The 13,537-nt window shown below is 37.9% G+C and overlaps 1 pseudogene; it reads right to left on the minus strand.

Moving 5' to 3' along the window:
- Window positions 1-636: 636 nt before the first annotated feature.
- On the minus strand, window positions 637-965 carry LOC113701243 (protein SMALL AUXIN UP-REGULATED RNA 9-like; annotated as a pseudogene).
- Window positions 966-13,537: the final 12,572 nt, after the last annotated feature.

The raw sequence follows: 13,537 nt of genomic DNA on the forward strand, positions 1-13,537 counted from the left end.
AATGCAGCCCAACATTTATTTCAGAACACGTTTCAATCTTCAACTTTTTGTACAAAATGATCGAACCAGAAAGAGAAACAAGTTTCGACAACTATGACATGATACAGTATGCTTTCATTTCATGCATGTCTTGGTTAGTTCCTTGATTGCGGATTAATGCAGACGATTGATCAAGTACGTACTTTAACTGAAGCAAGTATCCATCATGTTACTGCTAACTACCGCGGTAGAACTTCATAACCTCAGACCAAGAACGAATTTTAGATTGAATCATGAGCCTTGAAAGAATTCACCAAAAAAATAATGCAAATGGTCAAGTTTTGGCGCAACTTCATAGTTCGTATTCATATGAAGGGGGGGAAAAAAAAAGGAAATCTGGAAATCTCCGCTCTGCTGTATCTTAGACTATGACAAACAAGAGAAATTTCCAATTTCCAAATTCGTGTATATACAGATCTCCACTAATGGTAAAAAAAAACCAGACAATTAGTTTCCACGTGGTCAGATGATGAATATCCCATGCACTAAACTACTTAACTTAAGTAACCGGTGGTGCCCATCATCCATGTTATAGTAAACCTTAATCCACCTCTACATATGGCAAGAAACTCCATCTTGCTTCATCAGCTCCCTTAATTATCTGATCATGGAAAATAGAGAGCAAAAAACTTCTTCATCACAAGGAATGGTGAGGCCCATCTCATGGATGAAGCCAAACTCTTCTTCAGCTCGTTGTAACAAGCTCTGGAATTCGGGTGTTCCAACTAAGAAATAGGGATGATGTATTTGGTCCTATTTTGGCCAACATATACTGCAAAATGGCCTTTCGGGACATCATGTGGAAGGCCATTGTCGTGATGATCATGACCAGTATTCTTCCTTTCAAAACTTGCACAATTTTTGAGGATTTGTTTGAGGGCCGCCGTTTGGGTAGCGGCATGTTTTGTTCCTTTCTTAAGAGCCATGTTTATGGACTTTAGAGGAAAAAGGCTCAGCCAGGCAAAGAAGAGATAGAAATTGTATGTATTAAGAGGAAAAAGTGCTAAAGAGAATGAAGGATTGAAAGGAGGTGGGGATGAATTGAGAAGAATGTGGAGTAGTAGTAGTAGTATTTATGGGGAAAAAGAAGAAGACGGGGAGAGATTATCTGCGAAACAAAGACATGTGGAGTGTGGGGGCAACAAATTAACAGTGCTTAGATGTTCTTATTTGAGAAGTCTTGTTCAAGGCCATGCAAACTCATTCTGTGACGACCCTATCTCCCCCTAAGGCGTATCAAAGGGTTCGGCGGACCGCCTGCCCAACTCTCGCTAGGACTCACTCACTCGTATCTCGCGCATACATCCATAGACAAGAAATAACATCGCAATTCAACTTATAATATACATCGATGCACAAATCAAGATACAAATCTTCTATACACCCAAAATATTTCAAAATATATACAATCCAAGTACAAGTCATCCTAATCGAGTGATAGCGTGAGTACAAGTCAAAAGTCAAAACATCTAGTCTAGGCTAGTCTGTACATGTCTCACGCCCCGCTCGTACCCCTGTAAGGAAAACAAAACTAAAGGAGTGAGTTAAAACTCAGTGAAGTTCCAAATATCAAATTGGCCATCAAATAAAGTAAATGTAGTGCAAAAGTGAAATGCGAGCAAATCAAGTCAAAATTAAGTAATAACGCTTCATATAACCAGATAACAAATATTACGTATTTCACATGTAAGGATACAGTTACACATATATAGGTTCCACCATAGCTTGATCGATTGGTAGTTGACAATCCGTCAACTTTCAAATAAGAAAATAGTCCAGTAGAACGCCACTTAACTCCAATCTCCGTCCACCAAGCAAACCCCTTACCGGGCCTGAACTCCACAATAAACACTGGTGGTAATACTCGAGTATACCAATTAGTCGAGAAGATAACACTCCACTTGACATCACTAACTACCCAAGGTTTGTTGTCTAATCGATCAGGCCCTTGCCGGCTCGACTCGACTAACTAGCCACAGGGTTTCTAGAATTTCAGGCAAGTTACAATTCATACGCATGTAGAGCAAGTCAATTGAAATCGATGAACAAGAACAAAGCTCGTTAGGGCAAGTGCGATAAAGTACACCCTTGCCCTATCAAATCACTTATATATCATGTAATTACATTGGTCAAAGATAAATCACAAATATCAAGTTCAATAAGATATTTGGAAGCACTCACCAAAAGTAGTGCCTCTAGTGATCGCGTCTGGGTTGTACTCCGGGTTTGGAGTCCAAATCTGCGATAAAACTTTGCTTAAGAACTTTGAAAATTGACTAAGTTTCGAAACTTAGACATTTCGTTCAAATTCACTTGGAGAATAGTCGTGAAACACTTGCTCGTTTTCTAAACTATAAAACTTATTTATACTTGGAAATGCCATTTGAGTCAAAAGTACAAGGAAAACATACTCCTAGTAGTCATTATTTTATTTCTCAAGGGTACAAGTTCGGCCAAATTCTTACTTATATACCTCGGTAAAAGAAGACACAAATATCCTAGATGGTTCAAGTGGTAATCACTCTTAACCCTTACTCAAGTTGCAAGTATGTCTACCTAGCCCTTGAGCGTAAATTTGGCCAGCACGCCCTTTGTATTTTCCTATTTCCAGCCATTTATGGCTTCATTCTTTTCCTCAATCAAACCCAATGTTACACACAAAATAATCTCATTTCAATAGCCGTTCAATAGGCTCAAGGTCATACAAGTACAAAATCAAGCTAACGACATGTGCGGAAATGAAGTTTAGCAAAAGACAGATTTGACGTTATTTTACGTAACGGACACAACCGAAGCTACGCTTAGCGGATTGGAGTGAAATTTATACCGTTTTGAAGCTACGACAGAGAGATACAACTTTGATGAAGATCACCTAGTCCAGTTCGTAGTGTATCTAGGTCAAAATTTCGAATTACTAAACCAGAAGTGCACAAACAGGTCAGTTAACCGCGCTATGTTTAAACAACAATAACTCAGGCTACCGAAGTCCAAACAAGGTGATTCTAGGGAGGTTGGAAAGCTAAGACATAGCACTAAAACTTTCATGTTTTAGCTAAATGCTAATTCAGTACACATCAGTGTGAACAGACACGGTTAGGGTTGTGAAATATCAAAACTGTCCATTGGACTAAACCTATGAGAGTCAGGGGTACTTTTGTCTTTTCAGAGTTACATTCCTCCGATTGAGTTGAAATTTTGTAACCAACTAAAAAACAGCATTCTCTACAACTTTCATGTTTCATGCTAAGCCTAATTCGATCTCTAACATGTTGAATTGAAACCGGGTAGAATAGGGTACATACTAACTTCAATTCTGGAAATTTGCTACCATCAAGATATAAATCTCATTTTTAGCTTGAAACCATCACTACCACCTCTTATACCAACATATATACATCATACACCATCCATACAACAAGTATGAGGAGGGTATCACTCAAACCCTAACTCAATTGCATCATTCCAATCATCCAAAATCACTTGATATAAGCATTATTATAACCACAAATACAAGCTACTAAGCAACTCCAACATGATTAAAGGACAAAGAAAGGTGTGGACAGCCATATTACCTCAAAACAAAGCTTGCTAGAGTTATCCTCCACTTCCCCTTGAAATTTTTGGTTCCTTAAGCTTCCCAATCTCCCAAACTAGTGATTAATCGGTTTAGTTTTTCTTGTTTTCACTCAAAATGTTGGATTCAAGGTTGGAAATTGAAAGCTCTCTTCACTCTTTCTCCCTCTCTTGCTCTCGGCCAAACCAAGAAAAATGGTGAAGAAATGGAGTCCAAGTGAAGATAAGAAGCAAAGAAAATTGGCTTGGTCAAAGGTCTCTAAGTGACCAACAAGTGTCACACTTTGGTGCATCCAAATTTTTTTTTCTTTTTCTTGTTTTCTTGGTCAATAAATCCGGCCAACATGATCAGATTGTAGACACCAAATTTTGAATAATTTTATGTGGCATCTATTTCATGATTTTCATTTTAGATTGCTTGCATTCGTTGTTTACTTTTAGTTTTAATTTTTAGTTTTAGCTTTTAAGTTTAAAATTAGCGTAGAGTTTTTAGAGAAAAGAAAAAGAAAACATCAAAATATGTTTTAGTCATTTTGTTTCTATCCAATGCTTTCTTGAAAGAAAAATGCAAATGAAAAATCATAAAAAAAGGAGAAAAGAGAAAATTAAAGAAAAAAAGAGGGAAAAGAAGAAAAATTCAAAAAATAGGCTTCAGTTGGATTGGAAAAATGGAAAAAGGAAAAAGGAAAATTTGTTCACAAAAATATGTTTATTTCTTTAAATTCAATCTTTGGGCACTTTAGTTATTTTTATTAAGTTATTTTTGAGAAAAGAAAATGAACGAAAATGAAAAAGAAAATGTGAAAAGATGGAAAAATGGCCATTTTTGTTGTTTTTCGGTTTAGTTCTTAAATTATTATTATTACTATTATTATTATCTGGTTTTTGTCAATTTGTTATTATTATTATTATTTATATTTTATCATTTCTGCATTTATTAAGTTGAAAAAAAAAAAAAAAAAAAAAAAAAAGGATAAGATGAACACGCGACTTGCAAGCTGCGTTTTTGCAGCTTGCAAAGAGGGGCTCTTGGCAGCCCCTTAGCTGTAAATATGAAGAAAAAGGCTGAGGTTTTAGGGTTGTGGCTCCCATATAAATAGGAAAAGGGCTACAACCGCAAGGGAGTTTTTTTTTGGGGGTGAGCAAGAGGTGACGGGGTTCTGAGCAAAAAAGAAAAGAGAGGAGCTAAGGGTAACGGTGGCTAGGATTCGGGCAGAAAAAAAAAAGAACTGAAGCGAGGGAGAGGGAGGTTTTGGACGGCTGCAAACTAGAAAAACCAGAGAAACGGGGAGACGAAAAGGAAACCGAGAAAGAGAGTTTGGGGCTGGGTTTGTAAGAATCTGGGCTGAGGTCTAGGAGAGAAAGAGAGAAAACAGAAGTTCAGGCACGGCAGGAAAGAAAACCGAAAGGGAGAGATTGGGAGGTGCGGCTGCATCAGGACAAGAAAGCAACTGAGGAAGCAGAAACCCACGGCGTCAACTTCCCATCATCGTGGAGAGGCAAGGTTGTTCGTGAAAGATTGTTCTAATCTAATCCTTTTGTTCTATCGGTTCAGGTATATTACTCTCTCTCCATCTGTTACTGTTATATCCATTCCATGTTTATATTCGGAATTCTGGTTTCTTGAAAGAAAAGGGGAAGGATATTGTTGGTTATGTTTTTCTTAGCTTAAAGCTGCTATCTTTGGCTGCTACACTGTATGATTGGTACGTTAGGATCTGCAAAACGTGTTTTAAAAAAAAAGAAATTTGCGGCAACATGTCCTTTCTCCTGTTTGGTGTGTTTTGCTGGAAATCTTGAATAAAAAATGTAGCAAACGTTCATGTTATCTTACTGTTCTGTGCGACCGAAAGTCAGTTGAGTTTTTTTTTCTGTGATCTCAACTTCTTGCATATTGTATGATTTGGAACTTTGTTTAGGTTAGTGTTGGTTTAAATGTGTGGAACTAGCATGAGGATCGTTTGATGAGCCTGTTGTTTAGTCATAGGAATGTGTCGGCTAATGTGTTTTTACACAAAGGGAAAACCTGCTGCAACAGGCCTGATGTTGCAGCAGCAGTGCAAGCCGTCTTCCTGCCCTCTTGGTTTGCCGCATTCTTGCACGTTTGCTTGCTGCATTTTGGTTGTTGTTCTTATTTGATTTTGGGCTCACAACATTTTCGTTTGGGATAGTTAAGGGAAGACAACAAAACTTGAGCTTTGGTCGAATGTTTGCTGAAATAAAAAGTCAGAATTGCCGAACCCTTTGCCCAGAATTTTCCAGTCATTTGCATGAGTTTCTTTTCTATGTTTTGCTTTGTTTGCATGTTGAAATCATGTTGCATGTTGCTTAGCTTAAAGCTGTGACGTTGGAGCTGAAGGTATCTAATCAAAGTCGTGTGTTAAAATTGGAAATTTGAGTTGGGAAACCAAAGTGCAGCAGGCTTTTACATTCGGCATGCTGAAATCCTTTGAGTGTTTAAATTACTTAGTCTGTTTGTTATTTGAAATTTTTTGAGAAGTGTTTAGGTGAAAGGTTTGGTTAAAGAAGGTGTGCTGAAGTCCCAAGTTTATGTTTGAAACCTTTTTTTATTTTGAAAGAAAGTTATGGGCAGATTTTTCTGTTTTGGCCGATGCAAGCTCAAAGAGCAAGTTGTTGCAGCAGTCATCCGTAGGCTTGCACAGAATTTTTAAGAGTTTGCATGGTTTCTTTTTATGCTTGTCATTTGATTGAGTTCTGGCAATGTTGTGGCTTTATCTTAATTCAAAGTTTTGATGTTTGATTGAATAATATCTGATTCTTTCTTGGCTGCCGAAAGCTTCATAACCTACTGAAAATATTGCTGCAGCATGTTTTCTCACGTTCTTGCATGGAGATTGCATGAGATAAATTCCAGATTTTGCACTTTGGCCCCCAAGTCTCCCCCAAAGCTACTAAGGCCCAAGTAATTGGAAATTTAATCAATTGGATCCCTTGTGTTTTTTGCAGCAATACATCATGGCCCAATTACATTCCATGTTCTTGCAATTAGGTTCTAAGGTGTTTGCGTTTGAGTCATTAATTGATCTTTATTATTTTGGGGACCTTTGAAACTCTTTGCTGATTCATTTTGATGTTGATTGTGATTGATTAGTGGTCATTATTGGGTCCTAGAAATGCAAGTTTGAACCATTCATGGGCCTTCATTCACTCTTGGATTCTTGAGACATGATTTTTGCTTGGACTTTATTATTTACTTGGGGACCTTTGAGTTCTTAAATGCCTCAATTAGGTTCAAATGATTGAGTAATGCTTGCTTTTGGGTCTTTAGTAGATGTTATGCTTGGGGATTGGATGATCATGCCTTTTGCCTGGGTGTTTAAGTAGTTTTGGCTTCATTGAGTTGCAATTGAGGGAAAGTTTGATGTTTTGGTGGATTCCAATTATTTTGTTTATATCTTATAACTAAATTGGTGCATTAATCCTTTCTTTTGAATGGTTTTAGCCCAAATTAGTTCCTTCTTTAGCAACTATAGCCCAAGTTGAGTCTTGTTCACCTGACTAGCATTACACACGAGGGAAGGTACAATCTCTCTCATCCCTTTTTGTCTCTCCTATGTGATCTACGTGTTATGTGAAATTGCATGCCTACTCCGCTTTCCTTACCTCCTTGCGTGCATTTACTTGCTTTTACTTTTATTTAAGTTTTATGGGGTATGTGTACACCTCTTGGCTTGTAATAGATAGGGCTCAGAGAGCCTTTGGTCCATTTCCCCTTCCCCTTGGTTGCTTTTATTTAAGTTTTATGGGGTATGTGTACACCTCTTGGCTTGTAATAGATAGGGCTCGGAGAGCCTTTGGTCCATTTCCCCTTCCCCTTGGTTGCTTTATTTAAGTTTTATGGGGTATGTGTACACCTCTTGGCTTGTAATAGCTAGGGCTCGTAGAGCATCTGGTCCATTTCCCCTTCCCCTTGGTTGCTTGCTTTTGTTGTTACATGTTAAATTGCTTTGGTAGGCTCTTGCATCTAGTCGAGCATGCTAAGTGCTACGTGCTACGTGTTTACAAGCGTTTTGGCATGTCTACTTGCTTTCATAACCATGAATGAATAGAATGGATGAATGTACGTCACCACACTAGTCCAACGCTAGTTGTGGCTCAGTATTTCATTAGGAATTCATAGAAAGGGCTAGTCCAACGCTAGACCCAATAGGATTTTTCCTTTGTTTTTCATTAATGCATTATTTGCCTGTTCACTACATATCATGCATTTTTTCTTAGTTTTATCATCTGGTATGCTCCTCGATTCCCCTTTCCCCTCACTTTAGGTTTTGCATCCCATACTAGCTATAGGGTTCATTTTGCTTGAGTGTCCCCTCTTGATAAGGGAAACGAGCGAGTGTGGCTACTCGATTGCCTTAGCACGCTAGTTTCGCCTTCTAATCAAAGGGAAAATCAAGTCACGATTTAGGTCTCCCCGTACCCAATATGCATGAATTCCCTAGGCTCATGCATTCTCAATCCACTCTATCATTACACTTTCACTTTTGTCTCATTTGCACACATGCACCCTTTTATCACTTTCACTTGCACACGAACACTTTTATCTTCACTCGCACACGAGTACTTTCATCTACATTTGCACACCTTCACTCTTATCTTATTACTTTTATCATTTTTTCACTTCACATAAACTCACACTTTCACATGGCATGCATTCCACTCATTTTTCACGTCATTTAGGTTTAGGTGTGACCTCTCCAAAAGGATCATTATTGGGCTTCACAATTAATGTGATTGGCACCACTCAACCTTTGAAGAGAAATTTCCCCCAATCCCCCTAGGTCTAGGGTTTTGCATTCATGTAGACATATCCAATATGCGATACATACCATGGGTAGAAAAATTAGGAAAAATTGGTTTAAGTCACGCAACTAGCCTTGGTTAGGTCGAAGGGGTGCCTTGGATTTTTATCCTTGCCTTCCCCTTTGTCAAACGTGACCCCCGAACCTTTTTCTTTGGCTTACGTGGACTAGGAGTCGTTTTAAAAAGGGTTTTACTACTTTGTCTTTAAAAAACACTTTTTTGGGTGACTTGGTACACCCCAAATCTATACCAAGTGGCGACTCCGTTTTTCATATTTAAAAACCCTTTTTAAAATTTCATTTGGCCAAATCGACGCTTTCCAAAGTCCCATGGCCTTTTTACTTTTCATTTTGCACACGCTCACACCACACTTCACACATCTCTACACATTCACTTTCGATTCAAAAAGTGGGGCGCGACAGTTGGCGACTCCACTGGGGACTTCCTAAGTGGGTCCAAGCATTTGGCTTAGCCATTCTTTTCCTTTTTCTACCCTTTTTTATGCATTGCATTTGGATATTAGGGTTGCACTTTCCATTTTTAGGGCCTTTTGCCTCGTGCGCGTATCCAACTATTCCCTCACTCACGTACGTGTGATTGGTTGATTGGATGTATGTTTACTTATTTATCTCGCGCTTGCATTGCATTTGGGGGGGTGTGTCACCTTTAGAGTCTCGCGTGGTTCTCACCCCTTCCCTCAAAATAGGGGAACACTTCATACGTGCACGTTTACTTGTTTTTATCCCATTTTATTTTATTTTTCGTGGGCGTTTCCCACACCGCCTTGTAGGATTAGGATCGATTGCCTTGGGTAGGCGGCTGGTGTGCTCTGCGCCCATAGCGCTACCTAAGGGATCACTCGAGCCACCGACCAAAGGCCCTGGGAGTGATGACCCTTCGCCTTTAGGTCTGAAGGCTTGGGAGCCGAAGCTTTATCGAGTCTAGGCATTAGTGAACCAAACCTCATGCATCCATATTAGCATTTTCCTAGGCTAGAGTCAGCCTTACCCTATTTTAAGCACATTAGGCACGAGGGAAGGGGTTCCACCCCTTTTACTTGCTTTATTGTATTTCTTTTCTTAATTGCTCCCAATGTGTTATGTGTACTATCAATTGCACTAACCATTCTTTTGTTTTCCTGGCTTGCATTCATATGCCTTAGCAATAAGAGGCCCTTTTGGCACTCTTTTAGTGGCTCACCCACTAGATAGCTCACATGTCTAAATTTCAGTCTTTGCACTTACTTTTCAGTAAATACATTTCATGTTTAGACCTTTTCCCCCCGTTGCATTATTTATATCCTTTAGGCCATATTTGTTGCATATTTACATTGCTTTAATAAACTGGCATCATGCATTAACCATAGAAAGGGAATGCCATTTAGGGGATCCCGTGTTAGGAATAAACCACCCCATGTCTCGGATATATAATCCAAATGAGACTTGCACGTTTACATTTTGTACCATCCAAAGGGGTAGTGCACAAGGTAAGGTAGGATCCGATCATGTTCATAGAGTGATTTTTGGAATATGAACATCTAATAATCACTTTTTGGCCATTTTATCAAAATTGGTAAAAATCCCTTGCGTGAAGGACATTAATTTGAAGAAATTCACAAATGATTCCTCCTTTTGGGACAACAAATAAATTGAGGCCAAAATTTGATTTTTAGAAGCTCATAGCCTAATGCATCTCAATAACTTTGAAATAACCAATGGCCGGACAATTCAACCAATCCATTTTGCCAATTCATTCAATAAATCGTCAATTCATTTGACCAGTTTACCCTTTTAGGGTCACCTGGTCGATTTTCAATAAATCGTCAATTCATTTGACCAATTTACCCTTTTTAGGGTCATCCGGTCGATTTTTGAGAAGTCATCCATTCATTTGACCAATTTACCCTTTTTAGGGTCATCCGGTCGATTTTTGAAGAATCATTCAATTCATTTGACCAATTTACCCTTTTAGGGTGACTTGGTCGATTTTTGCATAAATCATCAATCTCTCTTTCATTCATTTGACCAGTTTACCTATTTTTAGGGCAATTTGGTCATTTTTAAATAAATCATCAATTTTATCCAATCTATTTGACCCGTTTTTTCCCTTTTTAGGGTCTAAGTCTAAGGGTCACCGAATAAATTAATTGAGACATTGCAATCTCTTTTACACATTATTCCATGCGTCGATCAAAGTAGCAATCCATTCGGACTTTTCCCTCATTTTAGGACAAATGTCTCTTTTCACTTCAATTGGCCAAATTTTTCAAATTATTTTTCACTCAATGAGTTGATCGGATCCATCAGGTATTGTATAGTGCCTATTCTAGCGGATTGCATTTTCATGCTAGGCCTACCCTTGGCATAAAAGGGTTCCCCCATAGGACATGCATACCGATTTTGCAGTTTTGCTTACTAACTCGGGGTATTTTTCTTTTGTTTTCCCCTCCCCTGCATTCATAAAAATGTTTCAATAAGACGAAAACATTCTTCTATATCTGGTGATAATTTTAATCCAATAAAGTTTGAAGATTACAAGTGTTATTTGATTCTTGGGCAGATCCTACAACGAAAACATAAATGATTTATCTGGAAGCTCTACGCTAAAGCCTCTGAGAGATGTTGTAATTGTTTTCCAAAGGGAAATTTTGTATATTTGATTTGTTAATACATTTTGTTCCCAGGGGGAAAGAGGCAAAAAGTGTATATGTGGAGCTCTTTACAAGTCTCTCTCTTCTCATTTGTATCATAATTGATTGAGAAATTTTGTTTCAAACTTTTTCAACAATAAAATTTTTGGATAATTTTTGTTTTGTGTATATTTATGTACATTTCATTCTTTATTGAGCTCATTAAGAGATTTCATGGTGAATTTTAAGAAATAAACTCAAATTGAGATTTTTCAACCTCTGGCCTGAAAACTCACAAATATATACACCAGGTTGGTGGCCCAAAATTCACAATAAGAGTGTTCAGAATTAAAAGAGGTCATTCAGAAGGCCCAATGAGATATCTTTTCTCCTTCACTGAACCCCAAAATAAAATCAGTCACATTGATTGATAAATTGCAAATTGGGGCCATCTTTGCTTGAAAATATCCATTGTGTTTAATCGATTCAATTCACATCTAAGTGAAAGCAAAAATGTGCATTATTCTTGTTTGTTTTGAAAATTTACTTTGAGCATTTGTTTCACTATCTATACAGATTTTTATCACTTGCTCTCCCATTTGAGCCTATGAAAAGAATAATTTCGTTTCAGATAAGAGCCCTAATGATCACTACCCTATATTGGAAAATTTTCAAATATCAAATAGGGGAATGGATTTTCAATAACCGTTTCGTTACTTTGGTTGTCATGAGGTGTAAGAATGATGCTTTGGCCGTCGTTTCTACAACCTAAACACTGATCACCCCTTGCATCCCCATTTTGAGCTAAAATTGGTGGTTCTTTTCTAATGCACTCATGGTCGTACCCCACATTGGGGAGGGAAATTGGAGAATTTTCAAAAAAAAAAAAACAAAAAAGAAAAAAGGAAAAAAGGGAAAAAGCAAAAATGCTAGAATAAGGAGGGAACTGCAAATTGGGGAAATTTGATTCCACTTGGGTTCCAAGTTTGAAAAAGAAAAGGAAGGGTTTTTGTCCATGTGAATCGCCTATGTTTCACAAATATGGATGAGCAAGGGTCTTCCTCAGTCAATTAATTCAGACACACGCAAAAAATTTCGCATTAACGAAAGTTTCCTTTCAGAGCTGTTGTAAGGAATGGAATACAAGTCAGGCCATCTTCTTTTCCGATCAAGCATTCTATCCCTAGTTATCCTTTTCGAGCCTTCAGAATAAATTATTTCGTTTGGCAACCCCTGAGAATCGCAAACCCCACACTGGGGGCGAGTTTGAGTTGAAAAGAAAATTTCAAAAAAGTGAAAAGCAACAAAATCAAAAACAAAAGAAGAAAAGAGAACCTCAGTCCACAAATAAACTGGGGCAAATTTCAAAAATGGCCGAAGGCCAAAAAAAAAAAAAAATCAAAAAGAAAGAAAATGAAAGAGAAAAAGCCTCAATTGAGCAAAAACTGAGGCAAATTCTGATTTTACCCTAAAATAGGGTTTGGCGCAACAATGCGATCTCAGATTCTTCAAACCACTTTTGAAATCCGTTTTCAAGCCTTAACTTTTCTAAGCACCCCACCTGACCCCAGTACAAAAGCCGAAAGCCCTGACTTCTGTTCTTTGCAATGGCCCTGTCAAGAAAATTTCTGATGTCGAAAATTTTTGCTGTATTCTGAATTGATTAGGTGTGAGGTTGACACTGCTCTTCATGTGAAACCCCGCGAAGGGGGAAAAAGAAAAGAAAAATGAGCGAAATGAATGCAAAAGAAAGGTGCAAAAAAAGATTTGATGCCGAAAGACCCTGTTGAGTGATGACAAAATGCAAACAAAGTCTGAGATCTTTTGATTTCAAAATAGGGGCAATTTTGGAAAAATGCGATCTATGGTGCAATATCCTTGAAAGTCTTAAACTATCGTTTTCAAGCCAAATTACAAGCTAATAAAGTCCATCGTTGACTTATTCTTTCATGACAATCCAAAGTGAGGATCATGCTCATAAGAAATTCATCAAATCATTTGTGATCATAAGGGAACAACCAGTTTTTTTCATGTTTTAGCTATCGTTTCCATCCGTGTTATTGCAAGCCTATAAAGCTCGTATGTGGACTACGTTTTCTTAAGAAATAAGGATGATAAACTCTTTGCTTTCACCAAGATGTGGTATAGAAGGGGTTACATACCATCTGAGCACATGAATAAGACAAATCTTGACCTCCCATTTCCAAATCAGAAATAACGCCATTACCCAAAGCTTCGATGCTAAGGTAAGGAAGAAATCCTTTGTAATTTGGCATTATTTTGAGAAATTCATCATGAAATTTTCTTTCTTATAGTGTTCGAATAAATGGAAAGTCATCCAAACCAATTGTTTGCAATCAAATGGGCCCATACTGGGGCAAAAAAATTTTTATTCGCAAGATTTCACAAAATAAGCCCACACTGGGGCAAATTTTTATAGTCCATTTGAGGATTTTTGTCAAAGTCTCAAGT

This window comes from Coffea arabica, chromosome 7e (genome assembly GCF_036785885.1).
Source record: "Coffea arabica cultivar ET-39 chromosome 7e, Coffea Arabica ET-39 HiFi, whole genome shotgun sequence".
NCBI lineage: Eukaryota > Viridiplantae > Streptophyta > Magnoliopsida > Gentianales > Rubiaceae > Coffea > Coffea arabica.